This window comes from Ceratotherium simum, chromosome 1 (genome assembly GCF_057802395.1).
Source record: "Ceratotherium simum simum isolate JZ-2026a chromosome 1, ASM5780239v1, whole genome shotgun sequence".
Lineage (NCBI taxonomy): Eukaryota > Metazoa > Chordata > Mammalia > Perissodactyla > Rhinocerotidae > Ceratotherium > Ceratotherium simum.
This window is the reverse complement of record NC_141900.1, coordinates 57,194,749-57,210,141: the sequence shown is the minus strand read 5'-3', so window position 1 is coordinate 57,210,141 and position 15,393 is coordinate 57,194,749.

Genomic DNA, 15,393 nt, shown 5'->3' with positions numbered 1-15,393 from the left:
CTTATTCCTGTTGCACCCTACCCAGGCCCATGAACTTTTATTTTCTTCTCTCTTCTGACCCCCAACCTCACCACACCCCCTCCTACCCAGCTAGTGCCCTGAGCTCCTCTGGGGGAGAGAGGGTGAGTGTCATTTCTGGGTGTGTTCCTGATCCCTTATAGCACACTTTTATTTTCTCAAGGGTCTTCTGGAAACAATGTCCTAATCTTCTACTGCATCCCCACCCCCCTGAAAATAGGATGAAGTCAACTGAGGAAGTTTTGAGGAGGGCGAGATAGAGGAGTTTCTGCCCCTCAAATCACAACATGTAGACCTTCCTGATTTACAGCGAGGACCAGCTGTGAGCAACTCCCTTACCCCTGATTGTACCAGGGACCCAGCATTTGGGAGCAGGAATACAGGAACAATTAGCTTTCGTTTACAGTTCCAAGCCTATTCTCTAAATAATGACAGCAGTTATTAGATGGAGGCTTATCACAGTTTAAGACTCAGCCTCATCCTCAGAGCCAAAAATGATTTTGCTCCACAACTATCTTCGATTGCTTCTCTTCAGGATGATCTTGTGGGTGAAGTTTCTCTTTCAGTGTCTATATTTTATCAAATACTCATATACAGGTTATGTTATGAAACACTACTTCTTTTCATAGATAATAGTGCCACTTTATGACATTCTGCCCTTCCTCTAAACTTTAAAGGTGGGACATGCCAGAATAAACTTAAAGTGATCTAATACGAACATTGGAACTCGCATCTTTGCTTGCCAGCCCACCTTTCTGAGAGGTCATTATTTCTGAGACACCACCCATCCATTTCCCATACCTGTTACAAATTCTTCATTCCAGAAAGGGGAATGTTACGGTTGAAAATGGTGGGGAATCCTTCTCTTTAGTGTCCTAATGGTCTGACTTTTCATTTCCTTCAAGGTTACTCTAAAGGGGTCATAATTTTACCTCAGCCTAATATCTCCTAACCGTAACTCAATTTAAAGTCTGAATTTTGATTCTTAATTCTGGAGCATCTGTCATTGGTTTTATTTCCTCCTTCAAATATAAACAAAAGCTTATACACTTTTAATATGATTGTGTTTTCTTTTTCTCTTCTGACCTGCTTTGCTGCTTCAGAAATTGAAAATTTTGCTAGTAGTTAAAGCCCCAAATTTTAGCAAAGCAAGTTCTATCTGCTCGTTTTGTAACTAATCCGTCATAATGAGAGTAGTGATGCTCTTGGAATACAGTTTTATGAAAAATTGCAACTGACATGCATCACAAAGTCCAACCAAGCTTTCCTCCAGAATACTTTATTTAGCTTTACCCCTTTTCCTCTGTTCACAAAGCTAGGTCAGACTCCAATTTCCAGCCTCCTTGCTAACCTTTCTAATTCGAGTCTTCCTCTTGCTTGCAATTTACCCTATACTGAGAGCAGTGCCTCTCACTTTTCGCTGTTTATTGGAATCATCCAGAGAACTTAAAACACACACGTACACACACACAAAATACTGATGGCTGGGTCCCACCTTTAGATTTAATTGTTCTGGGGTGCAGGTTGGGCACCAGGGTTTTCCAAAGCTCTCCAGGTAATTCTAATATGCAGCCAGAGTTAAAAACTACCGAAATGAGTCATCTTCTGAACAACATTTATACTAAATCTTCTCAGAACATTGGGGTGGCTCCAAATTACCTCAAGTAATCAATTTAAAATACCTAATCCTGTGCTTTAAAATGCTTTGCCAATTGACTAGAATAGACCTCTTTCAAAACAGCTTAAATTTATCTCCTTCCTAAAGCTTCTCCAGATTAGTCTCACCTGGCTGCCCAAAGATTGCTGTTCCCAATTCTCTGAGCATTCCAACCAGTACTGGTTTACAAGCCCTTGGACCACAGTTGATTGTGTATATTATTGTTTTAATCTTGCTTTCATAGATATCTGACAGAGGCTTTTCTTGTCATCTAAATCTCTCCGAAGTCCCACTAGGTCAACAGACAATCTCAAAATAAACAGAAATGGTATTCTTAGCAGAAGTTTCTCCTAGCTATCTGAAAGAATATTCCCCAACACAATGGCAGTTCATTTTTTATCACCACAATTAAAGCCAACAGTTGTAAAAATTCGTATTTGAGGTTTTTTGTTTTTTTCTTACAAAAGAAAAATTATGTATCTCAGTATATGTCCCTGCCTCTCCTTATCACTATTCATTTACTTCAGGAGTTGGAATTTGGTTTTCACACCCACCTCTCTACTGCAACTACTCTTCACATCACAGCTGACGTTTTCATTCATGTGTTCATTCATTCATTCATTCATTAGTGATAAATGCTGTGAATAAAATAATTAACAATATAAAATTACCCCTACCTAATAGTGAACAATAAGCAATTAAAATATCACGTGATAAGTACTATGTCAGGAGTCTTAACCAGACACAATGGAATCGTAGGGGGAGAGTCTTTGGTTAGTGTTCAAACAATTCAACTTCTCTGCAGTGTTTGGGGAGGTTAACCCCCACATCCACACCTTTTAAACTTCCCCTTTCCTTCAACTTCCCTGATACTATACAACCCAGGAACTCCTTCTACTTCTCTGAATATTCCTTCTCCTACCTCGTGTTGCATCACATCCTCCCACTACTTAAATAAAAATGTTCCACTAAGAATGGAAGAGATTTTTGAGGGAGAACATGTAGAATGAGAAGAGACTACTGTTTTTCTCAAGAATCTCGTTGATCCTTAGGGCTCTATCTCCAGTGCTTCCCCACATCTGTATCTACAGTTCTACTCTCCCCTGAGGCTTGTTTACAACTTCCTGTTGAATATCTCCATCTGGATGAGTCATTCACAGCTCAAATTAACATGTCTAAAATAAAATTCATTGCTTCCGACACCCTACTCTATCCCATCTTGCAGGTTTCCCTTGAGCCTCCCTTTCTTCACCTGTCTTTACAGGTGAAGATACAGCCTGCTCCTGTGTCCCTTGAAGTCCACCATCTCAATGTCATGGGAGTAGATTCTCTTGTCCATTACCCCTGGCCCTACAGAAAGTCTCCTTGCCCAGTTCCATGTGCACCTGAATGCCAGATGTCAGTCACATCACCTCTGCTTCCTCACTGCCTAGAGACTCCATTCACAAGGTCATTCACAATGATCTTGAAGACTCCCCAATGTGTGGAGATTACACACCAGTCATATCTTACACCTTTATCTTTCCACCTCTCTGTTTTTGCAGGAATGCCTTCCCCCATCTCTACTGGTCAAAATCCAAGCTTTTATGTCCATCTCACATCTTCCTTTCCCATTAAACCTTTCTTGCCCCATCCCAAACAGAGGCAACTGCTTTCCTTTGAATTCCTGTAACACTTTATCTCTTTAGCCCTTTTCCTATTCTGCTTCATAATAGCATCATTTATGGTTTTGAATATTTATCTTAACACTCTTTCCACTACCAACCCCAGCCCCAGCCCCTTCTTGCTTGCAGATAGAGTCCAGGGTGCTACGTACTGGAATGCCTGCAGAACTTGGCGCAATACTGCTCAAAGTAGGGGCTCCTTTAGTGAAACAGATAAAGTTGTTAGTTTGTGACTTCTAAAAGTAAAAAAAATTAACTGGAAAAAAATGTTGCTAATTAGAATTGAACTCTTATTCTTGAATGTGCAAGTTACATCTCAGAAGATCTTACAAGGACAATCAGATTGTCAGACAGGGACCCTAATAGAGCTACTTGAGTTTATCCTGTCAGCAGCCAGCCTCTATATCTAATTAACCCTTTGGGACTCTCATTTACAATTGGCTTCTAAATTCCACCTCTCCCATTGATAGATGAGCTGAAAAAATAATAGCCCTTCTACTCAGGTGTCAAAGAAGATTTAAAAAGATATGAAAACAGGAAAACATTTTTAAAAACTGTGAATATCTATGCTGTCAGTATTGATCCTGGGCTCACTGGAGAGGCAGAGGCATGAAGTCCTGGAGGGGAGAGGAGGTCTTTATGAGGAGTTTTATGGCATTATAGTAAAAAAGAGTGGATAGCGATTAAGCACAAAAGGAAAGGGTAAAACTCTCTGAGCCTGATGGTCCTCCCGAAACTGGAGAGCAGTCATGAGGGTCAAACCAAGTCACGGGGGTGCACAGTAGGGACCTAAGTCATTTTTTGTTATATAAATGAAAGATGGTCAGGATCAGGGGACTGAGAACAAAGATGGAAATAGGTGTGTGTGTGCGTGTGTGTGTGTGTGTGTGTGCATGCGTGTGTGTCTGTGTCTGTGTAGGGGGCAGCCAGGGCAAGCTGTTTGGCTGTTAAAAAATCCAAGAACTTAATGACCCATTCTAAAGTGATGCCATCTTCATGCTAGGAACTGATAAACGCTGGGAATAAAATAAAGTAAGTACAGAGCACTTCATTCCTCCTTAAAATATCAGCTATTTATAAACATAAAAGACCAGGTCTTCTAAAAATCCTGCTTTGGTAACAATAGTGAATAATAACTATCTATTGAGCTCATGACTATGTCGCAGTATTTTATGTCCTTTATATCTCATTTGAGTCATTATTATCATCACCACTTTACAAACGAGGAAACAAGTGGAGAGGTCTTAAGTTAACCTGCCCAAGGCTCCGGAACTGTGAAGTGTTCAAGTCAGTTCAAGTGCAAAGCTCCTACTCATTCCCACACTTCACACACAGAGTGCTTTGTAGCTCTCAGATCAATTCAACCAGAATGAATTATAGTACAAGTCACCACAATTAAGGGTTCTCTGTAACATGTTATTTAACTCAGATTCATCACCATGATCTTCAGACTTAGGGTGTGTGTGTATTTTAACAATGTAGAATTTGTGGAGGGGCTATCTATTTTTGTTGTTGTTCTTACCGTAGAACTAGATTATAGAAAAGTGCAAATTGTTCTGAATTATTCTTTTCAAGAAATAAAAGAGTAATACACAAAATAGTAAATAAATAAACATCACATTAAAAAAGAGTTTCTTTTACTCATTTAATAGTACACGGCCATTGTTTAGCTGTCAACACATTGCACTGAAGTTGGTTTTGTAGTACAGGTACTTACCAAGTGAGAAAGGAATGGAGAGCATCATTTCAGCTTCACTATGTGTAAATCTGTTTCTTTACCAGGAAAGAATAACCTAGCATTAAATGAAATACTTCTTAAACACCACTTATATAAATTATCTACAGCAGAGCTTTGCAAAAACCATTACTCTAGTTTTTTTCCTTGTTGCCTATTAACTTCAACTTCCTTAGAAAATGTGATGGATGCAAAGATACACTCCCCAGATGTGCTTTCAAGGAAAGACTTGTTGCCCCAGCTGTGGGAGAGCTGTCAGAAGAAAGCCTCCAGCTGTTAGCCCATCAGGGATCACCTCTCTGCACAAAGCCCACATGCTCAGGCTCATGCCCCAAGCCCTTCCCAGAGTGGTCCACATGGAATGACTGATGAAGTGGGGATAGAAGGCCCAGCTTCTTCAGCCGAATGTGGCAAGTTTGAGAGGCCATTTTAGCTCCAGAGTTCCCTGTGGGATCAGCGGAGGCTGTTCCTCGGGCCTGCATCCTACACTGATTTCTCCCTCTTTCCAATCTTGCTACAATTCATTCCCCAGGTGTTCATCCAAGGGCGCCTCCTGAACTGCACACTAACCTGTCTCAGAGCCTCCTCGCAGAGAACCCGCCAAGTGACACAGGAAAGGAGCACATGTTGATTCATATACCACACGCTTTACCTAGGGAGAAAACATAATCAAGTCGTATACGCTAATTCACTTGTTACAACCGAGGTTCACGGCTGACTGAATCTATTTAATTATTTGTATGTATATATTGTTTGTCTGTATTTATGCATTGTTTGAATGTCTTCTGTCCACATGGATAATCACTTTGCTAGTTGCTGTGAGGAATTACAATTAAGTGAAAGAAACTTGGTTGACTTAGAAGAGCTTATAATTTATGATGGATGCCTGTTCTTTTTATCTAGCCAATATTCCGTCCCTTCTGATAATTGCAGCTCCTCTCTTCCTTTGGGGGACTGTATCTGTCACTACTCATTGCATTTGATTCTGGAGGGGCTGCTAATCATGCTACCTTTCTCATACTCTCAAAGCATAGGAATGGCCGTGTGACCCAGGCCTGGGCAATCAAAGGACCCCATCCCCTCAGTCACAGTGATTGGTCCAAGAAGTAGGCATGTTACCTAAATTTTAAAAATTTAGATTTTTATATACTACAGCAGGGAGAAAGATTTTTATTTTCTTTCTTCCAATCAGTATTTGCAGAAACTCTGAAAAGGAAGATAGTCATGCTTGAGGCCAGTCCTGGACTTTTCTAGTTATATAAGTTCATGAGACTCTTTTCAACTTAAGCTAATTTGAATTGGGTTTTTATCACTTGTAACCAACAGACTTCTGACTTATAGGCAATCTATTTGGGGGAGAAGTTATACATTTATGAGATGTTAACTCACAATACAATCAATATATGGTACAGTTAGGTAAATAATAATGAAGATACTGACATATTGTGGGTACTTAACATTTGATTAACTCATTCCAATTTTTTTAAAATTAAGAAGTAATGATTATAATTCATCTCATTCTAATTCAATATATATTTCTCACAAGTTGAATACTTACTTAAAATGTATTAAAATATATCATTGCAACCTACACCAATTGCCCAAGCAGAGGTATCATTTACATAAATTAGAATTAAGTCATTATGGTGTTTATATAATACAGGTAATATGAGACAAAGGAAGAGTTTAGAATCAGAGAGCTCTAGGTTCTGTTTCTGGATTCACCACCTATGAGCTGGGTAACCTTGGATAAGTTATTCAATATTTGAGAACTTACCTTTCCTCATCTGCAAAATGAGTATAATAGGCCTACCTTGCAGGATGCTTTAGGATTACAAATTAAACCTATAAAATGCTTGCTCCGTAAAGAGAGAAATTATTGACTATTATTATTTTTATAGTAGTCATAGAATACCAAATGGTCCTTTGCTAATTATCTTTATTATCATATGATAATTATTGCTAATTATTATAATTATGAGCTAAGAATGCTCTTAATTAGATAATCTTTCCTCTCAAAGAAGACAAAGTTTCCATTATATCTGCTATTGTTAAACGTTGACCTGGAAGTTCTAGCCAGTGCAATAAGACAAGAAAGAAAAAAGATATGGTATTAATATTGGAAGGGAGAGAAAAGTTGTCTTTATTTATAGTTGATGAAATTGTCTCTCTAGATGATCAAAGATAATCAACCAAAAGAGCCAATAGAATTAAGATTTGAAAGATAGTCAGATCTGATCAAAACTTATAAAATGCGATTAGTTTTCCATAGACAGAATAACAAGATAGGAAATTAAACTGAAAAAGAAAATATCCCATTCATGATAGCAACAAAAATATGCCATACTAGAAACTGAATTATAAGGCCAAAGTAATTTAAGCATAGAGTATTAGAGAAAGAATAGATAGATTAATGAAAGAAAATAGTGAGGAAATAGATCCATATATACATATATGGAAATTTGGAAATGCAAAAGTTATTATTTATAATTGGTAGAGAAAGTTTGGGTCACTCAAAGAAATGGTGTGAAGATAATTGACAAAATTTTTTTTAAATATCCTCCAAAAACTCAATTCCAGATGAACTGAAGATTTAAATCTAAAAATTAAACCATATAAGGAACTAAAAGAAAATACACCATTACACCAAGACAGAAACTATAATCAAAAAAGTAAAAACTGACTACATAAAATTATTTGGAGAGAAAGATGCTATAAACAAAGTTGAAAATCAAATGATAAATTTAGAAATAAAATTGAAATCCGTGACAAAGTGTTGAGTCACCATCTATAAAGAATATCTAAAAATCAATAAAAATATAAATAATCAGGGGCCGGCCCTGTGGCTTAGCGGTTAAGTGCGTGTGCTCCACTACTGGTGGCCAGGGTTCGGATCCCGGGCACGCACCGATGAACCACTTGTCCGGCCATGCTGAGGCCGCCTCCCACATACAGCAACTAGAAGGATGTGCAACTATGACATACAACTATCTACTGGGGCTTTGGGGAGAAAAAGGAGGAGGATTAGCAATAGATGTTAGCTCAGGGCCAGTCTTCCTCAGCAAAAAAGAGGAGGATTGGCATGGATGTTACCTCAGGACTGATCTTTCTCACACACACACAAAAATATATATATATATATAAATATATATATATATATAAATATATATAAATAATCAGTTCTAGTGTAAATTAATAAATGACAAATGTAAGCTTGGTTGAATCAATGTGCTTTAGGATTCACATTTTACACTTGATAATTTATGAAAGTGTCAACAGAACAGGATCCAGCTGCTCAAATTATTCCTTAAATTTAAAACAAAGTATCAGGGGGCCGGCCCTGTGGCTTAGCGGTTAGGTGCGCAAGCTCCGCTACTGGTGGCCCGGGTTCAGATCCCGGGCGCACACTGACGCACCGCTTCTCCAGCCGTGCTGAGGCCGCGTCCCACATACAGCAACTAGAAGGATGTGCAACTATGACATACAACTATCTACTGGGGCTGTGGGGAAAAAAAGGAGGAGGATTGGCAATAGATGTTAGCTCAGAGCCAGTGTTCCTCAGCAAAAAAGAGGAGGATTAGCACGGATGTTAGCTCAGGGCTGATCTTACTCACACACAAAACAAAACAAAACAAAACGAAGTATCAGGGAACTTTTTTTTTAAAGAGAGAATTACCGGAGTGAACTTGATTCCCAAAGTGTAGGGATTGTACTTGTTTTAATTAAAGCCTTTTGCATGGTTTCTAGCAGGGCTACAGATGGGTGTTTAATGATGATGGTGTAGTCTATAATAATGTTCACACAATATGTGAAATGTTTTGTAATCATGTGGACTTCTTTATGACAGCAAACATGACTGATTAGATCAATATCATTTGCATATCATTATGGGCTTGATTTTTTATTCTCTTCTTACATCTTAATTATGTCTTAGTATGCTAAAAGAATATCAGTGGAATTATGGCAATTTTTTTCATATTATATCCTTTATAGGATTCTATGGATAGAAAAAGTGGTAAGATCTTATGAGATGTTACTATATAAATAATTTGAGTACATATTGTTTTGGAAATATTGTCCTGTGATTTTTTTATCCCAACTAGAGTATAAGCTACTTTTTGGCAAAAGACAATTACTATTTATTTCCTGGTACAGTTATTTGCACCAGGTAGGTGCTAACTGACCAACCCTGGTGGTCTAGTGGTTACAATTTGATGCTCTCATCACCGCGGCCCTGGTTCGTTTCCTGCTCAGGCAACCACACCACCCATCTGTCGACTGTCATACTGTGGTAGGCTGGTGTGTTGCTGTGATGCTGAAAGCTATGCCACTGAAATTTCAAATACCAGCAGGGTCACCTTGGTGGACAGATTTCAGTGCAGCTTCCAGACTAAGATGGACTAGGAAGAAGAACCTGGCCACCTACTTCTGAAAAAACTTGGTCACTAGGAGTTGGAATTGACTTGATGGCACTAACAAAAACAAAAGATGCTGATGAAATTAACAAATTCAACTAGTCTTTATTTCAAGCACCTAACATATGTGTCAGATAGTATGCTGGGAACTTGAGAACAAAGGTGACTAAGAAAGCATGGTTCTTGTCCTCATGGAGCTCACAGTCTACACAGGGAGACAATTAAATAAGCAAATGCATTAGATTCAGTACAGGTGCTCCAACAGGGAGAGTCCAGCTGCTGTGGGAGTACATAATAGGAGTACCAAGCTCACCTCTTGTCTCAGCACAGGGAAATTGTTTTCAATCCCTAGCAAACTATTTAAATTATTTATTGAATACCAACTATGTTCCAAGTACTATGCTAGACATTTTCATTTCACATTCTACATATATATATATAGAGAGAGAGAGAGGGAAATATATAATTATCTCTAGTTTATGGGTGAGGAAGCTGTGTCAGATTGTTTAAGGGATTTACTAAAGATGATATAGTATAGTGGTTAAGACATGGCCTTCGAGTCAGATGGTCTGGTGAATCTTGGCTCTGCCATCCATCAACTGAGTGGGAAAATTCCTTAATATCTTTGAGCATCAAGTCTTTCTATCTGAAACAAATGAGATAATGATGAGCATTAATTGAGTTAGTATATATAAAAATAACAGCACAGTGCCAGGTACTTGGCAAAGGCTAAACAAATGGTAGCAAAAAATAAAAAATATAATAAGGCCACATTGTTATTTATTAATCCACCAAAAAGTGATTATTTATTTAACACCTAGTATGCATCAGCAGAAGCATTGTGTTGACTACATACCATAAGAACGGTCCTTATGGCCCACAAGCTTTTCAGGGGTATGAAAATATCTGAGATCTGAAAAACTTTGTTACTGGTTCCAAAAAAATGAAAAGAAAAAACATGATGAAATTTAAAATAATAAGTACTTTATTAAAGATTTGCAAAATATTATTGTTAATTTAGTATTTCATTATACTTAAAAATAATTTCTAGGTCAGGTTTCCTACTTTGGGAGAATTGTAAATCTGCTTAATGCTTGCTTAGAAATCATAGCCCTTTGAGAATTAAACCAGTTATTTATAGCTAAATAATTTTAAAAGCAAAATATAAAATCCTTTCAAAATATCATAGCAAAAATGTTATATTAATTACAGGATGTGAGTTTATTTTAATATATTCAATACAAAGTGTGATATGGCCTAGGGGAGTTAGAGTTAAAAATGGTTCTATTTGTTAGGCGTTGGCTATATAAGGCTATCTAGTATGTGATCTCAATTCTTGATGAACTCAGAGTCTGGTAGAGAAATGGACATACAAATAATTATCATATAACAATGTAGTAAGGGATGTAATCATGTTTTATATGAAGTATAACAGTGACAAAAAAGACCAATTATACAAATAATTCAGAGAAAATTTCTTAGAGTTTGAGATGCTTAAGGTGGGACTTAAGGAATGAACAGCAAGGAATAAGGTGAACAAGGTTGGAGAAAGAGAAGGATATTTGCCATAGGGACCAGAATTGGGAAGTCAGGAAGGTATGAAGCTGTGTTCTGAGGAGTGTGCAACTTCAGGAAGCATCCAGAGCAGGAGACACAGAAGATGAGCTTGTAAAGGCAGACCGAAGACAGTGAATGGCACACCTTCTGGAGTGGCTTTGTCTTGTGGGTAAAGGTAAGACACTAACCACTTTTTTAAAAATCAGATTTCTGATTTAGGAAAACTGCTCTAGCAGAAGTGTGGATATTCTTTTGGAGGTCAGGGGACCTGTTAGGAAACATTGATCAAAACCAAAGGAAAAAAATGGGTAGGGGAAGGAAACCATTTGTTGAAGACCTACTCAGTGGAGCAGGTCTTCACCTGTTCTCTCATACATGGTATCTCATTAACCCTCACAGCACACCTGTGAGATGGATCTGACTTCCATTTTAAAGAGGAGGAAGCCTCAGAAATGTCAAATTATTGTTCCAATGTCAGGCCGTTAATAGGCAGTGGATGTGAGTCAAGCACAGGTCTCTCTGACATTTGTGTGTTTATTTCTGTACCATGCTGCCATTCCAGGGGACAGATCACGAGGGCTCGAATTAAGGCACTAGCAACAATGATCAAAAGAATGGACAAGTTTGAGAGATACCGAGATGGCATGGTCTTCCAGATTTGGTGTCTGAAAGTGCGGAAAGAGGAAAGGGTCTGGGTGACTCCCAGCTGTGGGACAAACATGGAAGGATGTAGAGGAGCTTATTGGAGGAGAACAAGGGATTTCAGAAAGCACAGTGGAAATGTCTGGGAGGGGGAGCAGCTCTGGTAAAGAGGTCTTTGGAGAGGAAGCACAGAGCGGTGCAGATTGAAGATTAAACCCTTGGGGGCTTGCGTTAGACAAGGATGATGGGGATGAGAGGCATAGTGGTATTAACCGGCCTTGAGGTATGACTTGCCGTCAGTTCTTAGTTTTAGAACAAATATAAATCTCAGAAGTGGGAATTTGGTTTGCTACTTAAAAAGAAAAAAATCTTTCTAGCTTGGAGGAGAGTTTGACGTTCCATTCATCACAGGGGTCATCTACAAAGTGGCTACTTAGTAGGAAGCAGGAAAGAATGGACCTTTTGCCAGTACTCAGTCAGAACCAGACCTGGGCCAGTGACCTCAGGAATATTTCGGTGTTTAGGGAGCCATGGAGACCTTCTGGAAACTCAGCATCTGGACACAGTCTTCCTCAACTGGCTAGGTCTTCAGTGGTCACTGCTGAGTGGGGACAGGTATACTAGAGAAAATTTGCTTAGACTTTTAAGTTTATCTTAATGTGTATCTTAATAGAAAAAGATGAACTAAGTCGATTCAAACTGGGTGTTACATTAAGGAATTCCAGTATTCTCACCTTTATAGACTAGAGCAGCCTCAAGCCTCACCTCGGAACTTGTTGGAAATGCAAATTCTTGGACCCTACCCGAGACCACTGGATTAGAGTCTAGATGCTTTCTGGGAAGAAAAGGAAGTAATATGCGTGTCTCAAAGCATTACACCCCTCTTCTGTCTCTCCGACCCCTCCCTCCTTCCGATTCCTTCTTCTGAAAGTTGAAGGATCATATTGCTTCTCTCAAATCTGGGAGATAGTCAACATGTGTCCAACACATTTTGTGAAGTTATTCTTTGGAGTAGAAAAAAATCAAAAGGTAATAGATGTTGAGGAGGGAGAGGGCTTTCTAAGCTACAAACCAGAGCAGAAGTTATAAAATGATATTATTGATAAGTATGACCACATAAAATTTAAAAACTCCTCAAGGTCAAAACTCAGTAAATAAATTAAAATGCAAGTTACAAACCGAAAAATAGCTATACCATATGTGGCAGACAAGAAGTCATTATATACTTTATTAAAAAACTTTATAGCACCGGCCCCGGGGCTTAGCGGTTAAGTGTGTGCGCTCCACTACTGGCGGCCCGGGTTCGGATCCCAGGCGCACACTGACGCACCGCTTCTCCAGCCATGCTGAGGCGGCGTCCCACATACAGCAACTAGAAGGATGTGCAACTATGACATACAACTATCTACTGGGGCTTTGGAGGGAAAACAAGAAAGGAGGGGTCTTGGCAATGGATGTTAGCTCAGAGCCGGTCTTCCTCAGCAAAAAAAAGAGGAGGATCGGCATGGATGTTAGCTCAGGGCTGATCTTCCTCACAGAAAAAAAAAAAACTTTATAACTAGGAGAGAAAAAGAAAACCACTAGAAAAATGGCCAATAGAAAAACGGCCAAACAATAGACATGAAAAGGCAACTCACAAAAGATGAACTACAGAGGCCAATGAATGTTTGAACTCATGAGAAATCAAAAAGCATATTAAAGCAAGAAACCAATTTTCACCTACAAATTGGTTTAAAACTTTTAATAATAAAGACTTAATGTTGTTGAGGGTATGGGAAAAGAGACATTATCATAAACTGCTTTTGGAAATATAACCTGGTATAAATCTTACTGGGGAAAAATTTGATAATGCATCAAAAGTCTTGAAAATATGCATGATCTTTGACCCAGAAAGAGAATCATGTTAATGTGAAAAGAATTCATCCAAAGGAAATAATCACAGATATGCAAAAGAATTTGTCTATAAAAATATTCATCTTAATATGTTTAGAAGAATGAAAAATTGAAAACAACCTAAACTCTAGCAAGTTGCAGGTTTATTAGATAATATATATGATGCCCCTAAAACAAATTACTATGCAGCTTTTAACAACTATGGTATAGATGAAAGTGTAATAAAATAAAATCATGTTTATAACATACTATTAAATTAGAAGTCACCTAATAAAAGAATATGTGTAGTAGTATCCCAGTCTTATAAAAATGTACGTGTGTTTGTACATCTCTATCTTTATCTCTATCTCTATCATCTTTATCTATAAGAATGAAGAAGCAGAATGTCTTTGAAGGCAAGGATTTTGACTATCTAATTCACATGCTAGCCCCAAAGTTTGGAATAGTCGTTACGCGCATAGCAGAAACTCAAAAATATTTGACTGTCAAAATGTTAAACAGTCTTATTTTGTACTGGTAAGTTTAAGGCACTTAAAATGTTTTTTCTTCATGTTTCCCTGCATTTTCAAAACTTTCTACAAGAAATTTACATTTCTTTTTCAGTCAGAGAAAGAGAATATATTCTAATTTTGAAAAAAATGTTAATGGATAAAGTTAGCTATCTATAGACAGAACCTAAGAGCTAATTGTCAATACGGGGCTCAAGAAATTTAAAACACTCAATTCAGCCAACGTGAACTGGGCAGTGTTGTAGAAACGTTGACAAATATGTGATTGTAACCCAGGAAACTTAGGTCTACTCAGCTGTTTTGTGTTGCTCTTGGATTATGATTTTAAAACTTTTCCACCAAGTACCCTAAAAGAGAGATCTCAAGATTTTTACTTTAAGGGTGAAATTTCTTCAAGGTTTATCCTTAACATTCATTCTAATTTTGCAGTCATGCTTCATAATATATCCAGTTTATTTTATATAAAAATATTTGAAATTGTTTACCATCAAGTAAGATTGAGTCTCCAGAAAATTCTCTCTATTATTCTGGGCTGATGTGCCCGCTGATGCTCCTTGGGTAGCGTTAGGAGAATTGCTTACGCAAGGGTAGGAACTCAGTGTTAGCAAGCAGAATTAGCAGTGTCTGGTAAAGTGAAGTCAAAGAGATAATTGGTTAGTGTGTGTTCAGAAGAAGAGTAGGTTGACTAATTGACATCAATATGCCATCTGCTTGGCAGGTACATCTTGGCAGTGAAAAAATCTCATAGGGTGAGGATTAAATGAGATATAAAGTGTTGAGTACAATGCCTGACATGCAATAAGCGCTCAATCAATGCTAGCTCTTGTTAATTATTATTACCAGAGAGAGTTTTCACACCCAGATGTCACTACGACTTACATTATCAAACTAATTATTATTACTCTGATTCAATGCGCACCAAACCACACTCTCATGCAATTACCCATGCAGAATTTTCCTGCAGGGAGGGAATGATCAAAACAGCTTCGTGCAGCCATATTTCTCTTTGGAAATTAATAAGTGAGTCAGTCCTAAGATACTAGCCATCTCTTCATAAGCAGCACAATCAAATTTCTTTACCCATGGAATGGTGAAAGAGACCTTGGAACATGATGACTTTATCAAGGTAAGGCTGTTCCTTGAAACATATCTGGACCTTAAGTCTTTCCTAATCAACAACTGCAGCTCATTTCTCTAACTAACATTGACAAGAGTATAATTTTCTAGTAGGTCCCATATTCCCTAAAGCAGAAAATTTCAAAATATGTTGGACATGGCCCATAGTAAAAAATAAAATACATTT